Source organism: Sturnus vulgaris, chromosome W, assembly GCF_052056855.1.
Source record: "Sturnus vulgaris isolate bStuVul1 chromosome W, bStuVul1.hap1, whole genome shotgun sequence".
Classification (NCBI taxonomy): domain Eukaryota; kingdom Metazoa; phylum Chordata; class Aves; order Passeriformes; family Sturnidae; genus Sturnus; species Sturnus vulgaris.
Genome location: NC_142282.1, coordinates 27,102,939 through 27,114,213, shown reverse-complemented (window position 1 = coordinate 27,114,213; position 11,275 = coordinate 27,102,939). Strand labels below are relative to the sequence as shown.

The following is an 11,275-nucleotide window of genomic DNA, read 5'->3' as shown; positions in this document are numbered from 1 at the left end:
CTCATAGTTGTGGAAAGCATTTTTAGAAAGGTCCTGGGAAGAATAGGGGTGGAGAACTTTCCACCAATGATTGCTATGTTGACTAATTGTGACCAATAAGAAGGTGTAAATTCTATTGAGGGTATAAAAGTTGATGCATTATTGTAATACCTGGAATATTAGCCTCTAGAAGGGTCGGTCCAAAGTTTCCCTCGATTTTGCCTCTCTACTGTCGCAAGGAGACCTCAAGGACCCCCACCCAGGTTGACTCCGAAAAATGGTTTCCTGGCCTGGCCAAGATGGATGCTTGTTAGGTGACTGTGTGCTGGTGTATTGTGTTCACTGGACTGTGCTGTTGTGGCACCAACCAGAGATTGTGTTGTACCAACTGGAGACTGCATGTACTGCACGACCGCACCTGTCTCCCGCAGCACCACACAATGGTCCATAAATCTTCCCACTTTTTGGCCAGAGGCTGCTCGCTTTGGAGAAGGACTATAAAAGAGCGACCCTCTGGAGAAGACCCTTGAGATCTCCCCACGGATGAAGACCCATCTATTGGCTGGCCCATGAGGACGTCCGTCTCGTCTCATTGGTAGCTATTTTCCCATCCCCTTCTTTTTCTCTCTCTATACTTTGTTTTCTATATCTCTCCCCTCTATCACAACTGAGTTGTTGGCATTTAATAAAAATGCATTGCTGTTGTTGAATAAACTGATTTTGTCCCCTGCATTTTGCCTGTTTGCACCTCTGAGATCCAAACGAGCCATCACGACCCCCGCTCTGTATTAATAGCGGATCGTGACAGTCTCCTGAAGTATAGTGTGCCTTTTGTGTGTCGCGCTGGTCTATACAGCGACATCCGGTGTCCGCCATCGTGATCTGCAGTTGGATTGCAGCAGGCCTGCAGGGCCGGGAGCCAGCAGCAGAGGTGGGATTAGCAGCCGAGTCTGGACTCGATAAGCGGTGGTATATGTAATGCAGGTGAGCTGCTGAGATAAAAGAAAAAAAAAAGAGAGAGAAGGAAAAGAAAGGGAAGTAATGTATCACACTAAGAAACTGTTGCCTGTTGACAGGGAAAGCCTGATTTGAAAGAAGAGATGTTAACCAGCAACTATGCCTTAGTATGTTAGTGTGGGCATTGCTTGACTTTAAATACTGATAAGCACTGTCTTTAGTGCTTGGAAAGACATTGAAAAAATTATGGGATAAGATATTGAAACGGGAAAAGAGCTGCAGAAGTTTGAAAAAATATGATAAATAGACATTGCAAGCTTGTTGCTATAAACTGTCTTTTTGTAGAAACATGGGAGGAGGTAGGTCCATATGGGCAGCAGCTGCAGGGGGAGACTGGATGGCCGTGGAATCCCTAACTATATGGTATCTACTTTGAAATTTATTGCTGCAATTAAAAGAGCTGTGATGGCTGTTGCTACTGTTGCCATCTAGCTCATAGAGGCCCCTGGCTTAAGACAACTTGTTTTCGTAAAATAGTTTCTTTTTCCTCTGCCTACAAACAATCAGAGATAAGACTATAATGAGAAGGACTGTTCACAATCCAACGGAAAGCAAGATGCTGGTACAGCTAAAAAAGATTTGGCTTCTGGTATTTATGGGACAAAGAAAGAGAAAAAAAAACCAAAAAAACCCAAAGAACTGTGTTGGTTCCCTGGGATGGGAGGCCCCCCCGGCTCGTTAGAGCTCTTTTGCCTGTCCCCAAGCCCTGCTCCATTCAGCTTTCCCAGATGCAGTATGGCTTTTTCCCCCTCTCCTTACCCCCTCCTCCTTATCCCCCTCCCTCCCCCAGATGTTTGCTGGAGAGCAGCTGTTTGCTGAAGCTATGATGGACTGTTATCGGACTTTCTAAAAGATGCATTGAAATATGTTTGTTAAAGTTAACTTTGTTCTTTTAGTGATTTGTGATTTTAATAGGACTTACTAGAGTGCTTTAAAGTTATCTGTGTGTATGTAACATGACAAGATTTATTCTTTTTCACAGAAATGTTTATGTAATTTATCATATGGAATTACACTAAATTGATACTGGGTTTTTGGCTAGGTTCTATGATTTTGTTTTAACCAGTACAATATAGTGTATTTCAGAACACCTGGAGACAGTTAGCTGAGCGAAAGGCTTTAGAGAAATCTTTTTCCTCAGACTTACAGGCCAGGTGAGATCTTTTGGTCTTGGCATAGGTTCAACAGTTAGGCCTGAGTGCTTTAATTAAAATAATGGAAATGACATCTCTGAAACAGAGATATGTTACTATACAGCAAGGTCTGTTTGCTCGAATGAACAAAAAGTAAAGCCTAAGATAAACCCACGCAATACATTGAATTGTGAGGCTCTGTAGGAATTGATATATTCATTGCAGACACAGTGACTATTTTGACAAAACAAATGTGTAAGGCGCCCTTTAGTGCCTATGATTCTATAGGGGGGAGTTTAAGTGCTTTTAGCACTAAGATCTAGTAGCACTATTCAAAGTATTAATGTCCATTTAGGTGTTACTGATTCTGATTATTTGGGACAAATTTATGCTATGGTATGGACCCTTTTGTTGTTATAACTGGCTAAATGTTTTGCTTGCCTGTTAGGTAAAATGTTTTCTTTTATTGTGCTGTTTTTCTGAAGATGAATATGAAATGAATAGAAAAGGAACTTGTATTGTTCAACTTATTCCTTTGGTGAGTTGCGTTTCAATTGTAGAGGACTGGAGTCGTGGCACAGGAGGTTTTGGGATCTGCAGGACCACCTCTGGTATTTTGGACTTAAGAAAATGACAGATCATCATCTGGAACAACAGTGCATTGTCATGGCTAAGGGACATCATCCAGAGACTATAACTCCCACAGGTTTGATTGACACAGGAGCAGATGTGACTATCATTTCACGATCTTTTTGGCCTTCATCATGGCCTCTTAATTGAGCAGATTTTGGAGTTTTAGGATTGGGTGATGCAACTACAGGTGGTATGTCTGCTGTTGTAATTAATGCAAAACATCCTGACAGCCAACAAGCTAACATCAGGCCTTATGTTATCAATGCTCCGTATAATTTATGGGGATGAGATTGTTTAACTCAATGGGGTGTCAAAATCACTATGCGCTTTTAGCACTGGCCACTGTGCTGCAGGGTCGTAAGTGTCTAGTTGTAACCTTGACTTAGTTAACAGATAAGCCTGTCTGGGCCCTCCCTATTGAAAAGCTTACTGCTCTGCAAAGATTTGGTAGCAGAACAGCTGCGAGCTGGGCATATTGAAGAATCATTCAGCCCATGGAATACCCCAGTTTTTGTGGTAAAAAAGAAGTCAGGGAAATGGAGACTTGTGCACGATTTACAGCAGGTAAATGCTGTGATGGCCACAATGGGAGCTTTACAACCAGGTCTCCCAATATCCACAATGGTTCCACAGGGATGGAAAATAATTAACATTGATTTAAAAGATTGCTTTTTTACTATTCCATTGGATGAACAAAATAAGGAAAAATTGTCTTTTATTGTGCCTTCTTTAAATTGTGCTGAATTTAGAAGAATCATTACATGGATGATATCTTGTTCACATCTGAAAATTAGCAATAATTGTCAGCTCTGGAACAATGTGCTGTTACAAATTTGGAAACTTTTGGTTTAATTATTTCCCCAGAGAAAGTACAGAAACAAATGCCTTGGAGATATTTGCGGTTGATAATAATCAATTATCAGATTGTACCTCAACTTGTCACCTTAGAAATTGTAGTCAAAACTATTAATGATGTACAGAAATTGGTAGGTGCAATAGGTTGGATTAGGTCATATTTAGGGATAACAAATTATCAACTGCAACCTTTATTTGCATTACTATCAGGGACTACTTCCTTTACTCATAAGAGATATTTGACTGCTGTAGCAGAAAAGGATTTAGAAGAAATTGAACTGACTTTGACATGTAAATTTGTTAACAGGATATATTTTACTGTTGGAGTGCAATTATTTATCTTAAAAGATCGTGAAGTGCCATGTGGAATATTGTGTCAATGGAATGATGAGTGGGAAGATAAATTGCATATTTTGGAATGGATATTTTTACCATTCAGATCCCGGGAAACAGGTACAGGGCTTTGCGAACTTTTTGCAGACATCATAATCAAAGATGTTGTTATGAGATCCTTGGCCATGATCCTGTAATTATTGTGATACCTGTACAACATTTTGAATGGTATTTTCAGAATCATAATGAATTGCCATCTTCTTTATCTTATTTTACAGGTCAAGTAACATATCATTTGCCTTCTCATTCTATTTTGACTTTGACCAGAAATATTCCTTTCCAGGCGAAGCAAATATCTTCTGTTCCAGTGGAAGGTATGACAGTTTTTACAGATGGATCAGGGAAAACTGGAAAAGCTGCTGTGGCCTGGATAAAGGATGGTCATTGAGAATATGAAGTGATGATTCAACAAGGATCTCCACAGTTAGTTGAACTTTGTGCTCTGCTTTTAGCATTTACCTTGTTTCCTAATTGTTTAAATATCGTTACTGATTCAGTTTATGTTGCTAATTTAATTAAACATTTAGATCAAGTTGTGTTATATAAGATAAGGGAGAAGTCATTATTTGTCATGCTGTCAAAATTGTGGACTGTTATTCGTAATCGAAGGCATCTCTATTTTATTATGCATATTCGTAGTCATACATCACTACCTGGATTTTTGTTGAAGGCAATGCTTATGTGGATTCCCTTGTGGCTTCTGCAGCAGTCAAAACAGGTCCAAACGTGTTACAACAGGCAGTTTTGTCTCATCAATTTTTTCATCAAAGTGCCCAGGCATTACGGTAACAATTTAATTTATCACATAATGAAGCAAAGTCCATCATTTCTTCTTGTCCTGATTGCCATATGATTCATGTCTTGCAAAATTATGGTACTAATCCTAGGGGTTTGCTCCCTTTTCAAGAATGGCAAACTGATGTTACAAAAGTGCCTGAATTTGGTAGTTTAAAGTATGTTCATGTTACAGTTGATACCTTTCCTCATGCTATGTTTGCATCAGCATTTGCAGGTGAAACAGCTTGAGATGATATCCGTCATTTTTGTTATGCTTTTTCTATTCTAGGTGTTCCCTTGCATATAAAAATGGATAATGGTCCAGCATATGTTTCACAGAAATTGCAAACATTTTTTTTTTAAATTCAAAAATAAAAAAGGAGGAAAAGTAAAGGGGAACTACCTCAAGTGAGATTGGATAAAGCTGTTTATGTGTTAAACTTCTTGCATCCTTCACCTGGTTTACAGTTGTCTCATATTTCATCATTTCTCTTCTCTAAATTCTAAACAGTGGAATTTTTGTAAGGATGTTAAGGTATGGGTTAAGGATTTAATTACTGGAATGTGGATTGGCCCAGTAGAATTAATAACATGGGGAAGGGGATATGCTTGTGTTTTGACAGAGAATGGTCCTCGTTGGGTTACTGCTAGTTGTGTTAAGTCGTATTTGGAGCACCCCAGAAGGAACAGGATGGATGGTCCCATGTTGCATTTCCAGATGCATTGTAAATGGTACATTCCGTGACCCCTGCTATGCCCTGTAGCTTGGTCCCTCTCCCCTCCTGGCCATACCTGGCTGGCCGAGATCCAATTTTTCCCCGCCCCCCTTTCAGACCCTAGAAAAGACCTGTGCCCCCTGAGCTCGCTCTCTTTCCCTTTCTCTTTCCCTTTATCTTTCCTCTCTCTCTTTTCCTCGCTACCCACAAGAAATAAACCCTGCAACTTCATCAGGGGAAAGAGCCTCTTTTGTTATCTTATTTACGTCCATGTGGCAAGGGCCCGGGGGGCTTCACCCTAATAGCTGAGCTAGACCGGAGGAAAGGGTGAAGACCCCATTTAGGGCCAGAAAAAGCCTCAGTCCCATAACTGAAGTAGAATGCACAGAAGACACCGACCATCAGGTGGATTGAAGCGTGGACTTTTAAAGAATATGTTATGAAGATGATCACTCAGGGCAAATAAATGGGGACATTTGGCTCAAGCTAAAAACTTAAATTTAAATTGGCCAGTGTTGCCTTTACTTCGGGATTTTGTTCTCCACAGAGAGGTTGGCAGTACTGAGTAATGTGTCTTATATAATTTCATTTCATATAGCATTTACTACTCCAAAAGAGAGGAACTTAATGTACCTAGGGGAAAGGTATTGCTTTTGCATACGGATGTCGAATTAGTAGCTGAAAGCTCATACTTTGAGGAACTAGGTTTGCTTGCACTATGATAGCAGTGGCCAGTTATAAAGTGGATGCTGCTTAATTCTGATTGATGACTGGACAGATGACTTGGTCTTTTGGCCACAAAATGTAACTCTATGTGGGAAAAATTTATTTAAATAAAAGCAAAGATATCATTCTGCCACAAATGTGTCATCAAGGGATTGTGGAGTCTGTAATGGTGTTTGAAAATTTACCCTTTATGTGCCTTATTAATATATTTGTTCTTACTGTTAGCGCATGGTTATGGATGCCAGGATTTTGAGAGTATGTATTGTAAGGACTTGTTTTATTGCAATGTGTCAGTTTACAGGAATGTTTTAAGTTTGAAGATGAGAATTATCAAATGGTTTTTCTTTTGTAAGTTAAAGTATTGTTTTGTCCCCTTCTGTCTGCTTGGATTTGTGCAAGGGCCCTGCAAAATCCTTAGCACCATTTTTTTTTTAGTTTAAATAAGAAAAATCCGAGAATCATAGTAGGACCCACAGCTGGTCTGTGGGTTAGAGAGGGTTAAGAAATGAGGATTGTTTTGAGAAGTTTTCTCTGACCAAGGCTGTTGGCATGGAGACCAAGAGGAGAAGAGGAGAGAAGAAGATAACCAGGGGAAAAAAAAACCCCACAGCTGTGGAAAGTATTTTTAGAAAGGTCCTGGGAAGAATAGGGGTGGAGAACTTTCCACCAATGACTGCTATGTTGACTAATTGTGACCAATAAGAAGGTGTAAATTCTATTGAGGGTATAAAAGTTGGTGCATTATTGTAATAAATGGGATATTAGCCTCCTGAAGTATAGTGTGCCTTTTGTCTGTCGTGCTGCTCGATACAGTGACAAGAGTCTGAGAATATGATACCTCCTGTAGCTAGAGCAAGAAGGTTTCGTTAACAGGATCCCCTTGATCAGATGGCCTGTAGTAGACATGAACGACAATGTTCCTTTTGTTGCCTGAGCCTCTGATTCTTACGCACAGGCTTTCGACCTGCTGGTGGCTGTTCTTTAGAGACAACTTTTCACACTCAATTCACCTCTGGATGTAGAGGGCAACCCCTCCACCTCTCCTTCCTCCCCTGTCTCTTCTGAACAATCTCTAGCCATCAATAGTCACACTGCAGTCATGAGATTCTTCCCACCAAGTTTCAGTAGTGGCAACAAGGTCATAGCTTTCTAGCAGCAAAATGTCTTCCGACTCCTGTTTGTTGCCCATGCTATGTGCATTGGTATAAAGGCACCTCAGCTGGGCTGTCAGCTGTGTCACCTTCCTAGATGTGCATCTATCTCTGGTGTTTCCCTGTTTTTTCTGCTGTGAAAATTTATGCCAAAGAGGGGTACTGGTATTTTTAAAAGTCAAGGTCTCCCAAGCAGAGCTTTCTTGCCTCTTGGCTCTTGCTCTTTTCCCTTTCATTCTTGCAGGGACAGAGCTGAGGAAGTGCATGCAGAGGGTCCCCTTTTGGTTTTCTTTTGTTTTTGTTTTTCCTGAGAAGCTTACTTCAGGCTGGTTTTCCAAGACGCTTTGGTTCATGGTCCTGGACTGTCTCAAAAAAAAGGTTATTTTTATATAAATCACTAAAGTAAGTTGTCTCTTCTTGATATAGTTTGTTTTTACTCTCCCCCTTGCCATCTCTTTTCCTCAAAAGCTAATATTATTCCTTTTTAAAAGACACAAAGTACACGCTTCATTTAAACATTAATTTAAGGCAAAGAAATAAACCATGAGGAATCCACAAATTTGTGGAGAGTATGAAAGTGATACTATTTTATTTATCTTAAGCATTAGCTGTTGTTTGGCATTCTGTAGTAATGAGTAAATCTGTTAAAATCTTGCCTAACATTGGTATATTTTTAACTTTTTGTTTTCTTCATACACATTGAAAAGAATCCTAAAAACTTCTGTGGAGTTGCTTATGATGGTCATCAGTGTAACATAATGCAATTTTTTTCTGTAAAACTGCTTATTTCCTTTCATAGATGCCCATTAAAAGGCATTAAAAGGGAAAGTTATTGCCATAAGCATGGATCTATATTTTTAACTTACTAATGCATTATGTCCTTTTATTACATTGCTTAAGTGATGCTTTCACTGTAACCAATGAGAATAATATTTAAGACATTATGCTGTAAGTTTTTTTCAAGTGCAAAATTCTACGTCACACTGTTTTTGGATCAGAAAAATTATTTATTGTATTTTTAAAAATGTTTTTCCTCCCACATAGCTGTTGTTTTCTTTCCCCTTGAAATATCCTGATACAAGGAGAAAGCAACAATTCAGATATTCAGATGAACCAAATTACCTCAAAGATTTACCGAGCCCCCTAATTTATGTAAACAAGCCTTGGAAGAAGAACTGCAAGTTTTATTTTTTTCTCTATAGCACCTGAAGTAAAACCTATCCAATAGCTAATGATTTGCTTCTCTCAGGGGAAGATAAATCTGAGAAACTAAAGAATTAGAATATTAAAAAAAAAAATCAATTTGCAAAGAATCCCTTTTCAGGTGCTGCTTACCACCGAATCAGCTGTACGAACTGCAGAAAGGTGATGGACTACTGCTAACAGAATAAAAGGACCAGTAAAAGAATCCAGCAACCAAAAGATTGTCACTTCCACAGAAGAACTAAGAATGACTCTAAAACAAAATGCTCATGCTCAATCTGACAAGCAAATAGCAGGCAACCGCATATCAATCCAGACTGTGAGGGAGTTTTCTGTGGGCTTTATTGGTTCTTTTGTATTCCCAAAGGCCAGAGGCTCTCCAAACTCCAACACAACCTCTAAGGTGGTAATTTACTCTGTCCCTAATCAAGGGGATTTGGGTTGTATAAATTGAGACACTGAAGCTATAGGTGATCCTAAAGTTTTCTGAGTCATTGTGACTAACTGTCGCAGTAACTGGCGCAGTGCCTGAGACAGAAAACACTGCACTCTACTATCCATGTGACAAAAAGCCCTTTATTCCCTCCAACTTCACCTTAAATACCCTTTTTAATGTTCCCGGGTAAGCATCTGTGATTGGTTCAAAGTTCAGGCTGCTCAGCTCTCTGACCAATACCTCTCTGCAGCTTAGGCTGGAACTCATTGGATCACATCCTTGTCTGTCTCCAATTCTGTCCTATCTCTGTTCTCTGGGGCCCTGTCTATTAAGCCAGGCCACTTCTCCTATCTGTGGCCAGATTAACTGCCCAGTACAAGCCAGCTCACACTGTGACAATTAACTCTGGTGGTGTAGTTCCCCCAAACTGCAAATGTATTACAAAATTTGTCGAGAGAAAAAAAAATTCAAACACAAATCGAGGACAAGTACAAATTTTAACACTGTATTGTGGAGTTGAATTGATGCTCCCCAATACTCACTATACTCATTTGCTATTAGAAGCTGCATGGAAGGCTGTGGTATATCAAAAACAGGAACTATACTTTGAGTGCAAACAACTCCATATGATGTGGATGTAATAAGACCTTATTTTGTAAATGAAATTAATAAGTGCTGGCTGACTAAGGAACAGTAAAGAACCACAATATAAGAAAAGCAGGTGATAGATAATTTCATGGTAAGGAGATAGGAGGCAAGACCAGATTAACCACTATACTCACTACCAAGAAGATCATACATGCTGTGGGCCGCAATCCCATAAGGCATGGGAGGTGGGAGTACACATTCTACTGGACTCCTATTACTCCTTGTTAATCTTTTCCCTCTTGGGAATCTGGATAATCTATGTCACAAGTGCTACAGAACGCTGTACCATGGAAAACTTTGAGGTTCTTATTTTTACGCTCATACATTCGTCAGTCAACACTGTTATAATTCATCTAAATTACACACCTGCCTACAAAATGAACAAAGATTCTGGGTTACAAAAATTTTAGGATCAAACTCTGGATGCCCACCAGGAGAAAAATGGGTGTGCTTTTCCATGAGTCAGACCTGAGAATGGAAAAAAAGAACAAGATTTAATACAGGAACAAATAATAAACAAGTAAAAAAAAGCAGATACAGCAATCAAACCCAGAGTCAACTCCATGTGGAGACTTATATACAAAACTCAAACAACAAATAGTAAATGAAGTAGAAATCCCAAGGTTAGGAAAGAACTTGTTTGTAGATCTGGAAGAATCGGTAAAGAACTAAATGTTACCAACTGCTGGGTATGTGGGGGAGCTTTAATGACCAAAGAATGGCTATGGAAAGGTAGTAGCCTAGGCCTGGTTGAACTTCTCAAATGGACCAGAACCAATATGAAAGGAGAAAACCGGCCAGAAGGATGGATATTAAGTTCAGAGATAATAGTAGAGGAGTGCCTCTGGCATATGGGAAGAAAATTCTTGGATAACGTAGGACAAATCTCCTATAAAAGATATAAAGTCTATAATGGAACTTCCATGTAGTGGATCCCTAAAAAACTGACACAGTATTGGACCCAGGAAAAGAAAAAGAATTGTAAATATGAGAAGGAAATTAAACTTTTCCTGTGTAATGACACTGAGAAAAACCCCTATTATGGGATTTCCAAAATATCAAAATTTTGGGAAAACATGAATTACCAAAGAAAGGAGTACTGGAAAGCACCAGATGGCTTATTCTGGATATGTGGAAAAAGGGATTATCCAAAACTCCCTCCCCTATGGAAAGGAAGTTGTACTCTAGGAATTATACAACCAGGAGTTTTTCTGTTACCAAACCAAGACAGAGATAATTTAGGAATACCAGTCTACAATGCCTTAAAATGAAGCAAAAGAAAGTCAATCAGAGAAATTGGGGGATATCAAAAGTGAGGCAATGAGGAGTGGTCTCCTGAACGAATAATACAAACATATGGTCCAGGGACCTGGACACAGGATGGGAGTTGGGGATATTGAACTCCAATTTACATGTTAAATTGTATCATAAGGCTCCAAGCAGTTGTAGAAATTATAACTAATGAAAGAGCTCGAGCCTTGGAATTAATAACTAGCCAGCAAAGGCAAACCACAGCTGCAGTGTATCAAAATCGGTTGGTGCTAGACTATCTATTAGCAGAAGAAGGAAGTGTCTGTGTGTTGGGGGTTGAATTGTTCCCATTTCTTT

At 39.4% G+C, this 11,275-nt stretch overlaps 1 long non-coding RNA gene across 1 annotated transcript; it reads left to right on the top strand.

The window, feature by feature from the left end:
- The first annotated feature begins 873 nt into the window (after positions 1-873).
- LOC148220057 (uncharacterized) lies at positions 874-7,003 on the top strand. Its single transcript, XR_015799076.1, has 2 exons — positions 874-963; positions 4,294-7,003. It is a non-coding gene; the product is annotated as an uncharacterized LOC148220057 (long non-coding RNA).
- Positions 7,004-11,275: the final 4,272 nt, after the last annotated feature.